This window comes from Tenrec ecaudatus, chromosome 5 (assembly GCF_050624435.1).
Source record: "Tenrec ecaudatus isolate mTenEca1 chromosome 5, mTenEca1.hap1, whole genome shotgun sequence".
In the NCBI taxonomy this organism is placed as follows: Eukaryota; Metazoa; Chordata; class Mammalia; order Afrosoricida; family Tenrecidae; genus Tenrec; species Tenrec ecaudatus.
Window position 1 is genome coordinate 96,243,912 of NC_134534.1, and position 6,118 is coordinate 96,250,029.

Genomic DNA, 6,118 nt, shown 5'->3' on the forward strand with positions numbered 1-6,118 from the left:
ACTCTGCTCTGAATTTGAGTTAACTTATCCACTCCATATTTTTTCTGCACTCTTATATTAATCTTGTTATCTTTTTGGTTGATTTCTTATTTAAAACATATTTCTGAATTTTGACTCCTCTAATACAAGAGACTATCTTACTTAAGGGATTACATTCTTATAGACTTATTGCTATTACTTTGATATCAAAGCCTATTACTTCTGCCTCAAATCAAGAATTTTATTAATGCCATTTACATATTTTCTTCTTTGTTTTTTGTTTGTTTAATGGAATGATCTTTTGTTTGTTTGAGTGCAGAATGCTCTCTTTTTTATTTAAAGCCAGTACGTTTTATTTCTAACCTATCAATCATTACTTCTGTCATTATAACAGCCACCACATGTTCACTTTTTACTCTTAGTTTTTAAAATATTCTTTAAAATATATTTTTTCTTAAAAACTAGATAATGCTTTATTGTGTTTTTGTCTCCCTTTGGTCTTTTATTTGGAGTTTTACTCCAATGACTTCAGTATGGATTAAACAAAAAATCTTCAGAACTGACCAATAAGCAGAATCATGATAAACAGAAAATATTTCATTTCATTACATTCACAATCCATGTTCATGGAATCAGGAGTCAAGAAATCAGAAATTTGGCTAATTTGAAAAAATTTCTTTAGAGTTAAAAAGGTTAAGTTTCCTTTTGAGAACAAAGGTACAAATGTCGTGGTGTTTTGAACTATAACCTATGCATGAGGTAGCTAGAGTATAAATAAGGGAGATGGAAGGATTGATGTCTTTGTATAATGGTGTTAGCATAGATCATTAAATATACCCAAAACTGCCAGCATATAGACAAATCAGCTTGGGGACAAGTACAGCCACAATGCTCTTTACCAGTGATTATATTTAGAGTTTATCTTCAGTACTTTGAACATATTATTGGGCGGAGTCAGTATGTAGAGAAGAATATCATCCTAGATAAAGCAGAAACAGCTCCAAACGGAGACCTTTGACACAGTGGCTGCAACACAGGGCTCAGGCATGGCAATGGATGTGAGGCCGGCACAGGAAAGGCAGTGCGTTGCTCCGTTATGCACATTGGTGGAATGGCTCCGAATAGACTTGATGACATCACAAACAGCAACATGATGATGTTGGTTAATGGTTAGTTTTGAAATGGAAACAAAAGTCTAGAATTCTCAGATGTCTCCACAAGCTAGATTGGAGGAAACCTGGGTTGCATCTCAGAGAACACAGTTTATCTTTTAATGTGGGCAGTCTGTCTTCACCTACTTTCACCCAATTAGGAAACATGTTCCCCTTGATAATGATGTTCTTGAATAGGATTGGGGAGTATCTAGGGCACCAGCAGTTACTTTTGGTTACATTTTCTTCATCCCTTCTGGGCTTCAACACTATTGTGAAGTTGATATTTTGCCTTCATTTAATTCTGGAAGCCTTTACTGTTTCTTGCCTTTCTACATGAAGTAAACGCCAAACTAAGCTAGTGGAGACACCTCCACATGAGTTGAGTGCTGGCTTTTTTTCTAATCTGATGAGCCTTTAACCAATCAAGCACTAAACAAGCCAAGATCTTAACTTCTTGCACCTCCCAGGCATGATTTATACTTGAATAGAATACACATTTATTCCCAAGTCAAGAGAAGCAGGGAAAAAGGACATGACTAGATTAATTTCTTCTACAGAGTTTTTGCGTATATGATCTGGGTCTCTTTGTTTCTACTTATGGACTGACTGTCTTGGGTCTCTGTGAATATTTCTACTAGACTTTTTACTTAGTTCTGGGGAAACACATACACACACACTGAGGTAGTTAGTTTATTGTGCCAACCTGGCCAATAAACACATGTGGGATTAATTGAAAGGTGGAGAGATAAATGGCTTGGGTTGTTTCTTGCTCTTGCATCATCAGACGAGCGTGTGGTTGATTTGCTTGTTCTGTGCCTCAATTTGCAAGCTACACTACCTGTGGTATAATTTGAGGTTCCTTCAAGAGCTGCTTCACCACACCATTGGAATTTATATCTCTTGAGCTGGGGACTGCTGGACCCTGTCATTTGGCTGACTGTTGCTGACCTGCCTTGCTGTTTGCTGCCTGTACCCAGATAGCCTGAATTACTCTACAGAGGACTACCCAGTGGCCCTCAAGACTTGAAGGACTGCCAGTGTCTTACAACTGTCTCAGGGGAGTGAGTTGCACTGAGCCATTTGTATTGCTTTATAATTTAATCAACTGTTTATTTTTATGTTTTATACATATACCTGTATATATATATAATTATTAGCATTGTGGTTTTGTTTCTCTAGAGAACCCTGTCTAACACACACACACACACACACACACACACACACACACACACACACACACACACACCTTCCAGTGTTGAGCCAGAAATCCAGATCTCCTATTTGGAATTCAGATATTTTTAAGATTTCTTTTTACTTAATTCCAGTATTTTTTCCTGGTTTTTCATTTATTGTTTACTTATGCAAATAGATATTGAAAATCAAAATTACATTGAATCTGGTTAAACTAAGTACCTTTAAAAATCTGATATTGTAAAGGTCATTCATGATAAAACTTTTTTCTCTCAGGTCAGTAAGTTTACTTACAAGATAAAAATTCAGCAAATCTAATTCATGTGGATAAAATGAAAATAGTTTATTAAATCCACTTAGAGGTATGAATAGAATTTGATGAAACATAAGCTTGTTAATTCCCTAATCCACATAGTCTGTATTAAATTAAGAAGGGGGTGAGAAAATAATATACCTTCTGTTTTCTCTTTCTTCTTGACAAACCCCAAATGCTTGTGAAGCGGTGCTGAGTCCAGTTCAAATAAAAGCAATCAACATACTACAGAAGAAAACACTCAGCCACGTGCCATCCATACTGGTTAGTATGTTTGGGCCTCTGGTTACAGTCACTGTGTCAACGGGGCTCCTTGAGGATCTGTCTCTTTTTTCACCTGCCCTCTAACAAGCATGATGCCCTTTCCCATGACTAGTGCCTTTCGGTAACATGCCCAAACTCTGTGGGGGTAAAGTCTCATTGTCCTCCATCCGAAGGAGCATCTAGTTGTACTTCGTTGAAGATAGTTTTACTTGCTCTTCTATTACTCCATAGTATATTTAATATTATTCACCAACACCTTAATTCAAAGGCACCAATACTTTTGCAGTCATTCTTATTCATTGTCTAGTTGTTGCATGCATATGAGATGATGAAAAATACAGACAGAACTTAATCCTCAAGAAGACTTTGCTTTCTAATATTTTCTCAAGGTCTTTTATATTAGATTTTCTCAGTGAAATAAGCCATTGTATTTCGTGACTGTTGCTCTCATAGGTGTTCATTGTAGATCCGAGTAAGTAAAACCCTTCCCAACTTTAATGCTTTCTCTGTCGAATTCAGGGTGGTAACAGTGTCTAGAGAAGCAGTCTCCTGGGGGAAGCTCCCTGGGATACAGGACAGGTCAGAAAACAGTGACTAATAGACATGGAGGAGATAAAATAGAAACTTATTAGTATTTCAGTTTTTTGAAATTGATTCAAGATATGTTTTACTTGGCTTTTATTAGTTGTTATGGTGTTGATTCTGATTCATGGCAACTATATGTATTACGGGATATAACTGCTCCTTACAGTTTTCCAGGTTGTAATCCTAATGAAAGTATATCTCCCCTGGTATTCCTGGGTATATTCAGACTGCACACCTTAAGTTTAGCAGAGGAGCCCAAATAATTTGTGCCATCTACCAATGCCCTTAATGATGTATTGACTTTTTATTCTTCCTCTGATCCCTTTCCAAACAGAAATGTCTTTGCGATAATATTTATGCAATCTTTCTATTTACTGGAAGATGTTAAGTACCTTGCCAGCTTTATACACAGTTTATGGGCACACAACTCACAAATCACACACTTTAAGAGTTTCATCATATTGCAAGGAGTTGTACAATTATCACCGCAATCACTTTTAGAACATTTTATTCATTCTTTTTTAGGGGGGTTTGCATCTGTGGCCTTTATTAGATTGAGCGATTCACTTTCCATTCCTATTTTCTTGAGTGTTTCTATCAACAATGAACATTGGATTTTGTCAAATGATTTTTTCCATCAATTGATACTATTATGTCATTTTCTCTTTGTTTCTTATATCTAGTGGGTTACTTGCTTCCCATTTCCCCCTCAAATTTCCCTTCTATACGCCGCCCCCCCAAACCCATTAGTTCAGTTTCTATCACTATAGATTTACGTATCCTGGATTACATATACAAAAAAACATTAAGAAACAAAATCAAATCAAATAACAATAACAAAGTAAAACAGAGAAAGCCATCAATTGAAAAGAATTCAGGAAATATTAAAAATGGAACCAAATTTAAAATGGGTCAAAGGGGATATCAAATTAGAAAGTATTAAATTTCAGCCTAACTGCATCTGTGAAAATCTATTTCCCAGTGCATTTTGCATGATAGGAAGGATATTCACATCCCTGGTCTTTGGTCAGGGAGATTCACTAGAGATTTATTCCATGTGTAGTTCCCTTGTGTTTTTTTTTTTAACTGACAACTTCTAAATGGGTCAAAAGGGAGCTAAAATGATAAGACATTGCATTTAACTTAACTACATCTGCCCTAAAAACGCTACAATTTGCTCTGATAAAAAGGTTACTCACATCCCTCAAATGTAGTCACAGGAAATTCACTACAGACAACTTTCCATAAAGAAATAAAAGAGAAAATGAGTATGTTGGGAAAATGTTTACTTATTTACATGCTCCATCAGACACACGGGTTTGGTAAACAAACTACAAGCAAGCAAGCAAGCAAAAACAATAAAAATTTGGGGAATTATGAAAATATAGTGATAAAAATAATGATGTAAAAATGATATCAAAGTCTCAGGGATAAAAATGGAATTCCGAGTTGGGCCAAAACTGGAAATGAGCACAGACGCAACAGGCCACTGCTCCGCTGACCCTCTGTTTTCACAAACATCACGTCCTTCGGAGACTGGTTTCTTCTGCCAGCATATTTACACCTTCTGCGTTCTTACTTCTAATAACTATTGTAGCTGTATTCTTCAATACAGATTTATTTGCTCTGCTGGTAGTCCATGATATATTTAATATTATTTGCTAACACCACAATTTTAAAATATAAATTCTTCTTCAGTCTTCCTTATTCATTATTCAGCTTTAACATGTATATGAAGTGATTGACTTGGATCAGGTGTACCTAGTCTTCAAAGTTATATTTTTACTTCTTAACGTTTTAGAGAGAACGTTTTCAGAAGATTGATCCAGTGCAATATATTTTTGATTTTTGGCTCATTCTTCCATGGGTATTAATTGTATATTCAAGTAAACTGAAATCATTTGTAGAGCAGTATTTTCTTTAGATATGGGTAGTACCCCCTCAAAAAAAATGGCAGCACAACTTAACGAATGTGATTATTAGTGACACTGAATTGTACATGCAGAAACCTGTGATGGTCTATGTTCTAGCTGTGTATATGTATATACATCTTCATTAAAAAATTAAGTTTGAGAAAAAAAACAAAAATTTTTTCAAAGTTATGCATTTATTTATTTATTTATTTAAATTGTTTGTTTTTTTTTCCATCCTTGTGCAGGGGCCATACTAATCTCTATATCCTTCCAATTTTAGTATATGTGCTGCCAAAACAAACACTTTTATTTTTTTCTCAAAACAACCTTATCACCTTCAAAGCATTCTCCATTGCAATTAATATATTGCTCAAATCTACAATTCCATTATTGGAACATTTTTCAAACTCATGTTTGGATGACTGACAATACCTCCCTCATTTTCCCCTCACCTCTTCTATGTCATCGAATCGCTGTTCTTTCATGTGCCTCTTCACTCGCAGAAATTAAAATTCACATGGAGCGAGGTCAGGTGAGTAAGATGCACAGGGCAACAGAGGCATGCTGTTTTTTTTTTTTTGCCAAAAACTGGCGCACTAAGATGACTTCGTGAACAGGTACTTTGTTGTGGTGGCAAAACCAGTCCCCTTTCTGCCACCAATCAGGCCTTTGTGTCGCACATTGTTATGCATTCTTTCCAGAACCTCTAAATAGAAAGC

The 6,118-nt window shown here is 35.7% G+C and overlaps 1 non-coding gene across 1 annotated transcript; it reads right to left on the bottom strand.

The window, feature by feature from the left end:
* Positions 1-5,599: 5,599 nt before the first annotated feature.
* LOC142449517 (U6 spliceosomal RNA) lies at positions 5,600-5,703 on the bottom strand. Its single transcript, XR_012784672.1, has one exon. It is a non-coding gene; the product is annotated as a U6 spliceosomal RNA (small nuclear RNA).
* Positions 5,704-6,118: the final 415 nt, after the last annotated feature.